A 14518-nucleotide genomic window follows, 5' to 3' on the forward strand; every position below is an offset into this window, starting at 1 on the left:
TGAAGTGTAAGAACAGTAATCAGTTTTGAATGCACACCTAGCAAAGCAAACCTTGGTGAACTCCTCAGTTCTTGTATGTGATCAGTCTTCTTGCCTGAGCTGCTGGCATGGATGAGCATTACCAGGCCAGGGTTCATAGTAGCTCCTTACCTATCTCTAGAAGAGGTATGTGAATACAGAAGTAGTAAGTAAAAAATAATAATAAAAAAATACCCACCAAAAACAAAAACCAAAAAAAAAACCCTAACAAAAACCAAAAAAAACTCAGCCCAACCAACCAAACTTCATGACTTAGTCTCAAATACCTAAAGGATAAATACCAAAATTATTAATCTTCTTGTTTGTTTGCAGGGGTTTTGAAAAGTTAAAACTGATAGAGATGCCATTAACTACCACAAGGCTTGTGGATGAGTAATGTAACCTGAGCAGAAGTCAAACGTGTATGTGAGAGAGATGTGTTTACTGACAGCCTGATGAATAGATAACTTGACTTCTAAAAAGCATCTTAGGAAATAATCATTTAATTGGCTATAATTAGATCATATCCTGCGCTTGAGCAAACATGCTTGTGTACCTAAGTCTGTTTTACTTGTACATATCACAGGTATGTGGCTGGACATAATGTCTCGCTCTTCAGAAGCTGCTAACGAGCCTCCTTTTCTGTCTCCTCTTCCTTGTATTCATTGCACACAGCTACTGCCTTCCAGCTGTGGCCGCAACTATTTGTGAAATGAGAGCAGAGAAAACAGAACAATTTTTCCTAAGTGGGTCTGGATGCACAATACAGGGAAGGCAGAGGGCAGATGTCCTCCCTGATGGACACCCAGCCATGGCTGTGGCTCTCTTGGCCAGGCCTCTTGGCACTGTCCTTGCTGAATTAACAGCTGGAGTGAGAACCTGAGAATGTAATACCTCCAAAACCCAGTGCAGAACCCCAAGGCCGTGGGTCAGTGGGGCTGCGATGTCTGCAGTCCACAGCCTGGTCTGTCCTGACCTGCTTGGACACCAGCATCAGGCCAAAAGGTCCGTCCTGATGTACCTTGGCCCTTAGTACCTTGTAAGAAAAGGGGACAATGAGCACTGGTTTTACTACTCATGTTTACCAAAACCTCCTGAAACATGAAATAAAACCATACTCATTATAGGCTAAAGGTGACTTTGCCATATCTGCACTTTCCATCTTGCAAATCTCCCTCTCTGTGTGTATGTATAAAAATATATATATAGCTCATCAGTAGTAGAGGGTGATTTTACCACAGATTTTCTGTGGCATGTAATGAGGTGGGCAATTTAAAATCTGTTCTGTATGGTCAAGGATCCAGCTCACAAAAGCCATTACACATTATTAGCTTCAATTGGTCTTTTAACATCCATCTTAAAGGGTCAATAAATGAGTTTGCCTAGAGGTAAACCAGTTGTTATCATGTGTAGGGTTACGGTCACAGCTGGAGGGCAGCGGCAGGGACAGGCTGTCTGTCTGCCTGTGTAGGAGACTTCAGTCTCTAGAGTCTGTGTTCTATTAATTTTACAGTACCTTAAATTCATATTGTAATTATGAGAAATAAGCAGAGAGACCTCATTTTAGTAGAAAATAGTTTTTAAAAATCTGGAGCCTATTACCCCGCTAAATTCTAATTATATTACAGCTGGACTATTATCTTGGTACACTGCAAATAAATTCAGATCAAAGTAGCTTGGGTATATGTTTCCCAACTTGACAACAGGAACCTGTGGACAGGAGAGGGAAGAGAGCAGAGCAACCACCATGAAGCTTTGGGAGTGTCAGATTTTGACTTTTAGTTTTTCATCTTTAAATACATAGGCTGAAAGTTGGTGACTTAATTCAAAAGCAGAAGTAAATTCAGTGGTCTCATACAAGCCTCTAGTGGACATCATTTATCCAGTTTGAAAAGATCACCATGTGTTGACTAGAAAGTATAACTTGGAATGTCCTTAGTTAGGAGGACTGGGAGACAGGGAAACTTGTAAAAGTGAAGGAGGTTGTACATCATCCTACAGCTGTCTGGGATGAAATGTGGTGCAATACAGCAATTACATAGAACTGGGGTGTACAAAGCTGCACAAGTGACAGGATTTGCCTGTTGACTTGATGGTCATTAACTGAAATGTGCTGGAAGCCTGAAACAATGTTATTTGGGTACTTCAGCTCTGGTTTGAAGTGTATGCTAAGGGAAGCTCATGTGATATTGTTAATACAGACACTTTTCGTGTTAGTTAAAATACATTAACAAGAGAGGACTGCAAGCATCACTTTGCCAGATAACTCATAAGACATCAAGAACTCCAGTATTTTGTAAGCACGAGGCTGGTATTTGACCCTTCCCTCCCCAGTGATCAAGACTTTCAGTTGCAGAGTCCCTGGGTGTTTGCAGGCAACATCCCAACGTCTCATCTAAGCTCCATTAGAGGCATTTAATATTGGCTTGACATGATCTACTGTAGCCTTTGCTCATGTTTCTTCATATCTCTGAGGAATGGGATAGTGGCGGTGAAGGGGAAGAGTGGAGAATTGAGACTGTAACTTGTATCAGAGCTTTATGAGGACAGCTTGAAGTACTGTCCTTCCAAGGTTAAGCACAAGCACAGGGCTCGTCCTTGTACGCTCCCTCCTGGCTCCTGTGCGGGACACGGGTCATCTGAGCCTTCCTTCTGCCACCAGCTTTGTTTTGTCTCTCTCCTTTTCATAGAATCAACTGCTTATGGGCTGCAGCCTCAGTCACGGTTTCGGGCCGTCTCTGCACCATGGTGAACATCACCGCACCGCAGCAAATGTGGAAACACCACTGCAGCACCTACAGCTCTGCTGCCAAGGGGCACACAGACTTTGCTTCCCGGCGTTGCTCCAAGGAATGGATTTACAGGCAGGAATACCTGTGGAGACATTTTCCTTAAAGGTAAATATCAGAAAATACTCATAGAAGGCACTTTTGTGGTCCTAGAGGAGCATCTGTGCCTATATAGCTGATTCTCAAGTTGTTCCTACCTAAGGAGCCAGAACATGAGCTTTTTACCTAGAAAAGCCAACTCCCATTTTGCCACTGCTCCTTTCTCCAGTCTTGCGTGCAAAGTGAAGACTGGAGGTGCCTTTTAGAAGAGATATTGGCCAAATAATGTCAAATACTAAATGGACAAATGGAAAATTAATGATTGTTTATGAACAACTAGGTGCTGGCAAAGAGGCAAGGTCAGCTGAAGAGAGAATTATAATTTTGTTCCTGCTGAGGAGATAAGTTGTACATGGTCCTTAGGTTGACCCGATGCACAAAAACAAATCCTGCAGCCAGCTTTAGAGATAAGCACAACTTCAGAGTTCCCTGGACAGTGTTTTCCAACACGAATGTACAAGCAAACCCAGTGACTTTAAGCAAATGAGCAGATCTGGTTGTGAAAATAGTTTTGGTTCCTTCTTTCTTGCAGCATAAGTTTGGGCAGAGGGAAGACTTTACTTTTGAAAGTTTAATGCTGTTAGCGTGATTTTGGTAACTTATTGTGTCTGTATCTCAGCCTTTAGCAACTACTATGCAGTAAAACAGGAGTGTGATACCTTGTCTGAATTTACTCCTGCTGTTTTTATGCCAGTGTTTGAGAGCCAGCTGGAAGTATGTTTGATCTGGTCATGTGAAAGATGCAAGTTTCTCGAAATTAATCCGTTATAGACTAAACTTGTCCCTGTTGCAAAATCTGTGATGTGCTTAGCCTGAAGTGGGATAGCTGTTGGAGGAAGGAAATAACTGTATGAGCCTCTGGCTTCTGGAAAGCTCCTTTCTGATGGCTGCAGTGGATGGGTTTTGGAGAGAGCGACAAGTGGAAGGGAGTGAGAGTAATGCTTTTCCCAAAGTAATATATATTTCTTCAGCTTTTTTTCCAAAGCTGAATTCACAACCATTCTTTAACAAGAAATCAGTAAAGGATTTGATCCGAAGTCTGTCTGTCACTAGGAGTCTTTCCCATTGACTGTACTGGGGTTTGGATTGGGCCCTAAATCCTACAGCTGAGCCTATTAATTATTAAGTAAAAAGGGTTGGCAAAGTTTTCCATCCACTGTAAACAAACATGTGTCCCTTATGAAGTGCATTTAATGGAGTTTTGCAGCATTGGTCTCCCGGGCAAGTATATTAAGTCTCTGCTTTCCCTCCCTGTCCTAATGGCCACAGCCAGGAGGGGGCTGGGGTGAGGGGCTGGTTTCTATCCATATTGAGTGGAGAGGCATAAATTGGCATTCCATATCATCATCAAAAAAAAAAAAAAATCCCAGCAATTATTAAAAGATTCTTATCTCTTGCTCCCTACATGGATAATGAGATCCCTCTCTGCTGGACTGAGACAGCCTGTCTCTCAGCTCACTTAATGAAATGGACCCAAGTTTGCAAATTAGCATAGCCCTGACTCCAAACGTAACCTCTTGTTGTCTAGTTGTACATCAAGGCTCCTGGCTTATGTCTTTTCTTATTAACACCCCGTAATCATGTCAGCCCTCTTTAGTTTTCATTTCCTGTTTCCTTTTACAAATTCACTTCTGAGTTTTGAGCACGCTGTTGGATGCCTTTGGATGAGCTGGGATTTTATTTTTGTCTCATTTTTAACATTATTGAAGTATAAGTTTATCTGTGGGTACTTGTGTGGATCTAGGGAGTCTGTTTTCTGTTTCATATTTTCGCTGGTTGTTTGCCGTGTGGTCTTAAAGCTACTCCTTTTGGATGTCTGTGCTTGTTTCCCTTACATTTTGATTTTGTATTTTAGACTGTAAGACCTTAGGGACAGAGATTTTTGTCTTGCCATATATTGGTTCAGTGCCTCACAGAGTGCATTTTTGCTTCAGTGAGGACGCCTGTATAATAGATTATTGATGGTAATAAGGAACAGCAATATTGTACTTGAGCAAACGCAACATGCCAAAGGTTTTCTGGGATCTCCAGAAGGACGAACCCTTTGAAACTTCTTCCTTCTCTCTCCCCTGATGTGAAACTTCATTGTTGGACCCTTCGAGTAATAAATCAAAGCAGTTGAGAGAAGTGAATCATGATTTCTTTGGCCCATATGTAGCTGATCCAATCTGTCTTGGATAAGGCAGTGCCCTTCCACTTTATCCACTACCCTACTAATTATCCTTCACTTTCATGAACACTAAAATCCACTCACACATCAGAATAAAAAAAGAAACAGAACAGTGATTAGTCGCGTACAGATAAGAAGCAGCCAAGCAGCCCACCATGTTAGCTGGATAATAACAGTTTTCTAAGATTTCTTCTTATTATTTTCCTAGAATTCATTTTCTCTCACATCAGTAACACGAAAGATAACTCTTACATGCAAAGCTTTAGTGTATGTCTTTAAAAGATTTATTCCTTTATCAAGTATTAATTTAAGAAGGGGTGCCTTGTAGGTAAGGCAATGACATCAGTGGTGGGCTACAGGGCAGCAGATTTATTCATTTAATAGGTTTATCCATTTTACAGCTTGGATAATCATATTTCACTAAACTGGTACACAAGACAGCCTCAGCCCATCTGACAGCTTTATTCCTGTGGAACTTAACAAGCACAGTTTGTACTCGTGACCTTGTGAATTGTAAAAGTGTGAGGAGCTGGAGAGGAATGACAGACCCAATCCAAGAAACATGTTAGCGTTTCAGTTTTCCTGAGAGAGGTTTGTAAAGGAAGCAGTGAGGAATCTCAGCTGCAAAGATAACTTAAACATTCCTTAATATATTTGGGGTTAAGAAAATATGCAGATTTTTTTTAAAAATACCCCAAAAAATGGTATGTTAACTTAAATAACGTGGACCTAAGTTGTTTATCAAAGACATCAGTTTGACAATAGAATTGTTTCCCTGGTGGTAGAGGAGTAGTACCTGATCCGGGACAAGAATCCTGCCAGTTTTGTTTGAGATAAATGGGTTTGTGACAGACTCATGCTTACTCTTTGTGGCATTCTGTGCTTGCTGTGGCCACCAAAATCCCTCTATAAGTGTTTAAAATTCTTGAAACTGGCTGAGAAGTAATGAAATTAAGTAAAGAATAGAGCTAGACTTTAAAAAATGCCTAGTTAAAAACTTCATGTATACATGTGTCTCTTAAAGCATTTCACAGAATCCCAGAATGTCAGGGGTTGAAGGGACCTGGAAAGCTCATCCAGTGCAATCCCCCCATGGAGCAGGAACACCCAGATGAGGTTACACAGGAAGGTGTCCAGGCGGGTTGGAATGTCTGCACAGAAGGAGACTCCACAACCCCCCTGGGCAGCCTGGGCCAGGCTCTGCCACCCTCACCGGGAACAAGTTTCTTCTCAAATTTAAGTGGAACCTCCTGTGTTCCAGTTTGCACCCATTGTCCCTTGTCCTATCACTGGTTGTCACCGAGAACAGCCTGGCTCCATCCTCCTGACACTCTCCCTTTATATATCTGTAAACATGAATGAGTCCCCCCTCAGTCTCCTCTTGTCCAGCTCCAGAGCCCCAGCTCCCTCAGCCTTTCCTCACCTGGGAGATGCTCCACTCCCTTAATCATTTCTTGTTTACTATGTAGGAAAGAAAGCAAGCATGCACTCCTTTAGGGATTTTTTTCCCCCTTATTGAAACTGTTAGGAGAAAAAGAAAGTATTTTACTATCTGTGTAAAAGCTTGCACTTAAAGTTGGACTTTTCACAAAAATGACGTTTCAGTTTCTTGTTGAAAAGATGATAGATTCTGGAAGAAGATGTTTCCTGCGCAAAATAACATTCAGTGGAAACCTAACTTCAATTCAGAAAATTTAACATAAAAGTTGTGGCTGTTTCTACTCTTTCATTTTAAGAAAAACAAAAGCTGGGCTACTTATATAGTACTGACTGCAGGCTCTTCAAATAAAAGAGTGAATACCTTGGACCTCATCATAAAATGGTCCATTTGGCAACACTAAAAGAAGTGAAAGAATTGTAGACCTCAGGGATTTATTTTCATTAAATTCAAACACTTTTACACCATTCTTGACATGTAAAAAGGAATATTTTGTGCAAATCAGAATCAAGCTACGAAGACAGGAATTTCGAAAGCTTAGATATTAGTAGAACATGACAGGCCAGCACTGAGACACGACGTACTCTTAATTTACTTTCTTCTGTACTCCTCACTTTCAGCTCGTCACTCATTTTTGACAGCAGGCGGTGACCGTTTAGCTCTTCTTAGCATGTCAAGATCTGTCTGTCCGTTTTGAACATGGAACAGTGTTGAACGCTGGCTTTGCAAGGCCTGGTGCTGGAGTATGGGCATGAAACACCAGGTTGTGATGTGCAAGCGCAGAGCTGAGTTCTGTACAGCCTGAGATCTCCTGTACACAGACCAAGTGGGTAGGGCTGGTTTGGGGACCCTCATCTCCTCTTCCAGTCACTTTCTGGTTTGTACACAGCAATAGTTAGTGTTTGGGTTTAAAATGTTGCAGAGGGATATTTATGTTTGCAAGAGAATTCATTTTTAAAGAAAATATTATAGATCATGTTACATTTTGAGCTGCTGTTTTCATAACGATGTCTGAACTTTCACCCTGAAGTATAAAAACAACTGTCACATAGGGAAAACGTTTCTCTTCCAGCTTATTGCCGGAAATTTAATGCTATGGCTTGGTCTGCACTAGGAAAGAAAAAGCAGCGTTGCATGAACCCCTTGTTTAGCACTTTCAAAATTTGCACAGCTTGAAATTCTTGTTGTATGGTGCTGTTGACTGTTCCCGCAGGTTGGCAGGGCTGCTCTATGAGATGCTCCTTGGCTTGGCAGAGGTTGGCTTCTTCGGCATCCTGTGAATACTTATTTTCCCAGGCTGGAAGGCTGTGAACTGGGGTAACGTTTCCACAGCACTGACATATAAATGAAACCCCTGTTTCATTTCCTACCATGTGAGGGACACAAAGAAGGTGGCCAGTTGTGTTAGATGATGCCACATCCCATCTTCCCATAACAATGGCAAAAAAGGAACTTGTTGTTACATGTCATGGCAATGTCCCACCAGGCTCCAGAGCCTTTGACTGTGCCCTTTTCTCTTCCTAAATGTAACAGGAACACGCTCAGTCACAGGAATGTTTTATAGTTGCCTGTGAATGCGTTACTGGTTGGGATCCCTAATTATTATCAATTTGCAGATTGCCTTGAATGTCTTATTAAGATTCCTGCAGAATGATTGATCATAATCAAAAAATTAATCACCAATCAGCCCTGGCAATTAACATTAGCAAGTCTATTTGCATATATGTGATAATTTATGCTGCTCCTGGAAGAAGGGACTTTTGCTGAATATTATTGATTAGGGGAGAAGAGCCAGATGCTTCTATCGTTGGGACATTAGGCTTTATTAGTCAGGGTAGGAATGTGTCGGAAATGGAAGGGCATTCCTGCAGTCTCCTGCAAGGTGGGCATCTTCAAGTATCTAAAAAGAATTTCTTAAATACATCCATTGATATTTCTTATATATTGAAAAGTGAGATATTGTGCTTTAAAGAAGCTTTGACTTTTGGCTCTTATTTATGGCAGATTAATGTATTTCTCAAAAGAGACTTCATTTTCCTCCCATTAATGAATTCTGCAGTTGATTTGAAATGGGAACAGAATCAGACCCCAGCACGCATATAATAATCAGATCCCAGTTCTAAGACAGTAATAATCTGAAGTCTGAAATGTTATTCCTTTTTCAGTGACCATTAAGTGATTCAGAGTCTATAATCGAATCCCAACTACATGCTATTTGAGATCTCGGATTAACCAGTTATAACATCTGGGTTTTGCTGAAGTTAGTTGGTAACCATGAGATCTTGTCCCTGCAAAGTTCAGGGGTTAATTGAAATCAGAGAGGCATAACCCATTCAGTTGTCCCGTTAATTACACCCAGCTCCCATCTACCTCCTCCACCTTCCCATACACATTGGCCGCTGACCACTCGCTGCCACCAAGGGAGAAACCGATCAAAAATGCCTGTAACAGGGGAAAGGGGTATGTGCCTGAGAAGGGGGAGTTGGTGACATCCCCATACATCATCTCCCAGCCGTAATGTGACCAGTTTTTGCTGAAAGCTGGTAATGCTTTGAGATTTATGGCAGGTGTGCTGTGCTGAGTGCGTGGCTTTGGTTGGGAAAATTGGGGAGGCGTTGATTGGGATCCTGCAAGGCTGGTAGGGATTTCTGGCAGTGGTTTACAAGGGTCTTCTTTATGCTGCAAGAGTTCGTATTGCATTGAACACATAATATATTATGGTTAAAAATATAGAAAAAATGTATCTTCTTCTACCAAACTGATATGAACAGTGGAATTTTGCTAATTGTAATGATAATTGTATGTTGTGGTGGTAACTTTCTCCAGGGTTTCTGCATTCAGCAGTTTCCTACTGGTTACCTTACAGCAACTAGATAAGCACGGCAGATTTTGGAGCTAAAGGAACGTTAAGATATTGAAATAGGTCTGAATCCTATAACCCTATCCTGACTCCATTGCCTTCTGTGGGAGCTGGCTTGGGCAAGCAGAAAAAGAAGTCCTCCTGTTTGGGGTGGTTTTGAAACGTTGAGCTTAAGGATGGAAAACAACTTTGAGCCGTGTCGCTTTGAGCTGGGTGGACTATAGGTGTCTTAAAAACTGAGATACTCTGATGAGTCTAAAAATCTCGTCTTGCGTGTTTGTCTGAATTTTCCTGGTCTAGAACCTAATGCTAATGAGTGTTCCGCATAGGCCTGCAATATCCCTTTCTTTGTTTTCTTCTTGCAGCCTTCATCTTCCTTCAAAAACCCGGCTCTCCTGTTCGTTCCAGCCAGCCTGGGTAGAGACCCTGGTCCTCGTCCCCTTTCTGCTGCTGTGTGTCCATATCATTCAGTGCTGTGTCCCTTGGGAAATGCAGGCTGGAGTCAGGACCCCAAACTCGAGACAAAAACACCCTTTGTCTTAAAGCTTTATTCCCTGATTCTAAGCTCCATTGTCTTCAATCAAGATTCAAGTGACTGTTCTCAATGCTACATCCACCTATGGGTAGAAACTCAGAGTGTTCTGGCCTGAACTGAGGTTAATGTTATTGCAATTGGATTCTTTGGGAAGTATTTCAACAGAAATACATGGTTTCTAAGCTTGCTTTTAAAAATGACACTCAGATTCTGACACCTTTCTGCATTCTAGATCTGGGCTTTAGCAGCAAGACCAAACATTCCTGGTAAATGTATGTGTGCTAATAAATGCAAACTCCTTGCCAAATCCATATGCCCCACAATATGCAAGAAGCATCAGAAGTGAAGAGTAAATTAAATCTGAGACTGTTTCCTGGTTCTACACTACAGGTTGCACAAATCTAAAGCAGATGAAAGTTACGGCCGAATTGTGTTGCACGGGTTTCATTCAGGACAACTTTGCTGCTGTCAGCTAGCCAGTAACTTCTACTCTAGCCATCAAGTGTGATCACTAAAAATTCAAGATAGGTAAGAAATAATTACAATAATGTTTCTATGGGGTTTACCTTTTTTTCCTCTGTATTTACTTTTAAGTTCTCATAGTTAATTTTTAATACCATTTCCTTGAATGGTGAGAGCTGAAACTTTACTGAGATTCCTAACAGTCACCTAATGGCTGAGTCTAAGGATATAATGAAAATATCAGTCATCTTGAGATCTGTGGTATATTCACTAGAATTAATAAAATGGTGAGAATTGGCGATGAAGGAGAGGTTGCCTTGTGATCAAGTTGTTCTGGCCATATTGGATTTTTATTGTAAGACTGTGGTGGGATTCCCAAAGTCTTTAAAGACTTGTACCTGATTCCGATAGACTGTATGGAATTTTCTTTTTAAAGTATGCTCTTTATAATATATTTGCATTGTTGTTTGCACGCGGACAGACCCAATCCAGCTCAAGCCTGATGTTACTAACATGTGGACACTCTTCACTTTGGAGCTGGTTCCCCCATCATTGCCCTGTCCTGCACCCGGTGACATGAGTGTCCCCCTCTCCAGCACATACCTGCGGACAGGGTTCAGTCCTCAGTGCAGGCAGGTTGCTCTGGCTCTGCTGGTGGCAAAAATAAGCTTTGTTTGTCTTCAGCTGTAATTATAAAACTTTCCATATGCTGAAGACTTTGCTGCTTTTTGGGTATCTGAGCTTCGTGGAGTTTGGTGGAGTTCGCAGGAGTTTGCCTGCTCCAAGGATCCATGCCAGTGTTTTTAGGAAGGTTTTTAAAAAATTGTGTATTTCAGTTGTTACCTAGAACTGGGACAAAAATCCATGTAGCTTATTGCCCTGACAGAGTTTAAACAGCTTTTTGATACGAAATACTCCAGCCCTTGTATTGTTCTTGTGCGCAAAGTGCGTGGAGAGAATAAGCAATAAAATACCAGACGGGTTTCCTTTGAAACATAATTACTATACAGGTGCAGACCCCACTTTTCATACTCAAATATTTCCGTCATTTGAATAGAATTCTTTTACGTTACAGTATCAGCGTCTCCTGACCTGATATCGGTCAGTGCACCACACATGGTACCGGTGAATAAAGAGAGGGGTTCACCTTGGTTCTCTTTGGCCACTGGCTTTTTTTCCTGAGACTGTAATTGAGATGCCAAGTGGTGCCCACCCTGGCGGTGACTTTCTGTGGGGGACACACCTGGCCCTAGAGAGCTGTACTGAACCTCAGTTGGTTTTTGCACTGAGCCAAGCAGGAACATATATTTTTTTCCCCCCCTCCTCTTTCCCTTGCGAGGGAGCAGAGCAATAAAATAATAATAATACTAAAAAAGGAATAACCAGTTTCCCCTCCCGTTCTGACATGTTGAGTGCCAAAACTCAGATCAAGTCTTTAAGGCAAAGCGAGAACGCAATGAAAACAGGGGCTTTATTATAAAGGCAGGGCTGTGAACTTTTTAACTCTCGCCGTGCTCCCGGATGTGCCTCTTCGCACTGTACACAGCTGCCGAAGGCTTCAGGGACCGTGGGTGGTGGGTGAGGAAAGGGGAAGAGGTGGTTTAGCTATGCACAATATTTCCCATAAGAAATAAAGCAAGAGAGTCTCACCTCACTGCCTGTTTTTCCACATATATTGAGACGGGAATGTATTTATATAACCCTATTAAAAGGGAACACTCGGTAGCAAATGCGGTCTTTAAATAGCTACTGTTCTGCATACTCCAGTCTCCAAACTCCTCAATTTCAACTCACACCCACTTACATTCTTTTGACATATTCCTCAGGTTTTTTGTGACTTTGGGGTCAAATCCAGAGCTTATTGAAAGCAGTGGAAAGACACCCAGTGAATTCAGTGGAATTTGGGTAATAGTCTAAGAGCTCAGATACCCTGGTGATAAATGCAATAAATTACATAGACAAAAGTTGCCCATTTTGGGCCAGGTCTACTTTTACAGAAACAAATTAAACTGTTGCTATTGACTGCCACAGAAATCAGTTCTGTCCCTTCCCTTGTGGCATTTAAGTAACTCTCAAAACATGTTATAAATAAGGGGAATGCCTTTATCTCCCATTTACAGATGAATAAACTGAGGCGGGGAGCCATGATTAAACCTGTGAGTCAGGCAGTGAAAAGAGCTGGAATTAGACCCAGGTACCAGTCCCTGGACCACCCCATGGAACAAGAGTCTCTTAGCTGCCAGCGGTCTCATAGACTTGGTGCTACCAGGTACGGCTGATGCCAACAGGAGTGGAGGACAACCAACATCCTCCCGTAAATCGCTGGGCACTAAGCTGTTCAGAAGCAGTTTGTTTTTACCACCAAAAGGTATTATTTCATCCTTTTTTCCCCCCAGCATTCATATTTTCCCTTTTACTCCTGTTATTTTTGTTCCATTTAGCAAATACAACTTTTTTTCCCCCTTGTCCCTCCAGCCACCTTAGTTTGTCTTTTTATTTTTCCTTCAAAACGTTTTTTTTTTTCTTATTCAGTGCACTAAGTGGATTTATGACCCATTTAGGCAGCTTCCAGTGGCATTGCTTTTACAGTTCAGAGGCAGAAGAGCCGTAAAAAGATTTACAGTTATAGCAAGAGTCGGTTGCATGGAAGTTTGAGATCCAAGTTAGACAAAGGGAGCGGGGCCGTGTGAGTGGCCAGTAAAAGAAGCTTGGAAACAAAAACAAATGAAGCTGCTGTTAGAGGAGGAGGTTGGGGTGGGGGCAGAAAAGGAGGAGGAAAAGTCGCCTGTTAACTTCACATTACCATTGCAACAACTCTGTTAATTCTGTTATATAAAGCCCCTTTTTCCTCCTTTTTTTCCTCTCCCTGTGTTGTTGTTGGACAGATTTCCTTTGCAAACACAAATCTCAAACTGGAGAGCAGCAACTTCGCACAGTAGTTGAGATTCCAAGGCAGATATTCCCAGGATGTTGGCAGCTGTTTTTTGCTGCCGCTGCTGGGACTGCAGGATGCAAACTCCAGAGAATAAATCCAAGCGGCTGAAGGAGTGGGACTGGTCAGAGTGGAGGACTTCAGGTTGCATTGCGTGAGGATAATCTGACATCTAAAAGAAGCTAGAGAGTAGGAAGTAGATTTTATTGTCTGCCCCACTCGATTTTTCCTGCTGACTTCAAAAGAAACAAGACCAGGCTTGACCAAATCCGTAACAAGCTGAGGCAAAAGGGAGATTTGCCACTGACAATAAAGAGATGTGTCTGGGTACATAGAGACCAGAACTAGGGGCTGCACTTCTGTGAAACTCAGGCCATTTGCCATTCTGTCAGAGCCGAGGACAGGAACCACTTTGGAAAGAAATGTGTCCTTTATGGGCCACCTGGAAAGACGCTGCCGTGGTTTGAGTCTGGAGGTGTGTCCGGCTGGGTGCGTACAGCCACGTCTGTGCTGCTGGTGGCCTGGCTTGGCTTTGATGCAGGTGCCATGTAGTCTGTACCATGGCACTGCACCTCTGCCCAAAGGTCTTTTTGAGGGATCTGAGCTGAACAGGTCAGGAACGATGTCTTGTTAATGCAGCAACAGGGCTTGGAAGCGGTCGGGGTACAGGTGGAGCAAGCAGGAGCTGGTCTGCACTGACCCACGGAGATGCGATCTGTTCAACTGCAGCCTGAGAACGGCTCCAATGAGCCTGTGCTGGGCTGTTTACTCCACTTTGTTCCGTTTTTATTGTGCTTATGTAAGTATGTAATTTGGTAGCAACCGTAAATAAGCTGTATATGTAAGAAAGCAAATATTTCCTAATTTTTCTCTAAATGTATTTTTTTTTTCCTTAGTTGAAAAGCACACTATTATTTAGTTTTCCTTCTCATTGCAGTTGTATTTATTCTGCTATTCCCATTTCTAACTAATTTCCTGTTCAAAATACCACCTTTAGTTTCACATCGATACAGCACACTTTGTTTCCTGGAGTCTGTCACATTGTAATGCTGTCCGGCTGCCTTCTGGGCACCACTCGATGCCTGCTTTTCAAAAGTGGGTGATGTGCCTATTAGTTGCCTTATTCTTAATTTCTGTTGGCTGTCATTACCTTGTTTGGGGTAGCAGCAGCAGCACAGGAGTTTTTATTTCCTGTTTTCTTGTCTATTATTTTGT

General features: G+C 42.1%; 1 long non-coding RNA gene across 1 annotated transcript in view; it reads left to right on the forward strand.

Moving 5' to 3' along the window:
* LOC135575561 (uncharacterized) overlaps positions 1 to 12835 on the forward strand; it is a 199049-nt gene extending 186214 nt beyond the window's left edge. The window contains exons 14-16 of the long non-coding RNA XR_010466536.1: positions 2709 to 2915; positions 9740 to 10437; positions 12492 to 12835. This is a non-coding gene — a long non-coding RNA (uncharacterized LOC135575561). The remainder of the gene's footprint in view (positions 1 to 2708; positions 2916 to 9739; positions 10438 to 12491) is intronic.
* Positions 12836 to 14518: the final 1683 nt, after the last annotated feature.

The sequence above is a fragment of the Columba livia genome, chromosome 16 (genome assembly GCF_036013475.1).
Source record: "Columba livia isolate bColLiv1 breed racing homer chromosome 16, bColLiv1.pat.W.v2, whole genome shotgun sequence".
NCBI classification, from domain to species: Eukaryota; Metazoa; Chordata; class Aves; order Columbiformes; family Columbidae; genus Columba; species Columba livia.